This window comes from Gavialis gangeticus, unplaced genomic scaffold, assembly GCF_001723915.1.
Source record: "Gavialis gangeticus isolate Ggan-Ray unplaced genomic scaffold, GavGan_comp1, whole genome shotgun sequence".
Taxonomy (NCBI): Eukaryota; Metazoa; Chordata; order Crocodylia; family Gavialidae; genus Gavialis; species Gavialis gangeticus.
Genome location: NW_017729034.1, coordinates 14,174,554 through 14,175,335, shown reverse-complemented (window position 1 = coordinate 14,175,335; position 782 = coordinate 14,174,554).

Sequence of the window (782 nt, the reverse complement as noted above, 5' to 3'; positions counted from 1 at the left end):
GCCCCGGGCCCGGCGCTGCAGGGCAGGGAGCCGCTTGCGGGACAGCGGACCCGGCGCTCGCCCGCCGCCGGCTGGCCGGCCCGACCCGCAGGACCTCCGCCTCTGGCCCGCTCCGCCAAGCCAAGGGAGCCAAAAACGAAGGAAGGAAGCAAGTAGCAGGGGAGGCCCCGGGCCGCGCGAGCGGAGATCTCGGTGCCCGCCAGTGCCCGGGTGAGCCCCGGGACTGCACCGGCCCAGGCCTCTCTCCTCGCCGGGGATACGGCTTCACACCTCCCCGGGGAGCCAGGCCCCCCGCACCCGCCTCGCGTTCCTTGCAAGTGGCCCTGCTTGGCAGGCAAGACTGGAGCTTCCCCAGCTTCGGGGCCAAACCGGGCCCAGCCCAGCCCTCAGGGACAGTCCACAGCTCATCTAGGTAGTCCACTCTGCTGTCTCACTCCTCTAAACGATGTAGAAGTTTCCCCTGACAGCCCACCTAACCTGCTTTGCTGCAACTCCAAGCCACCGGTCTGTGTCCTGCTCTCAGCAGCAAGAGAGAAAGCATTTCCCCTCTTTGTTTATGGCAACCCTTCTGTTTTATGAAGGCTGCTAGCATGTCCTCTCTTCTTCTGCAAGCTGGACTGTCTGTTTTTTACAAGCCCCTTATCATTGTTGGTACTTGCCTCTGGACCCTCTCTAACTTCTCCATGTCCTTTTAAAAAATGTGGAGCCTGAAACTACTCTGTACTCTAAATGAGGCCTAACTAGTGCCAAATAAAGAGGCACTATCACTCCTCATGTCTTGC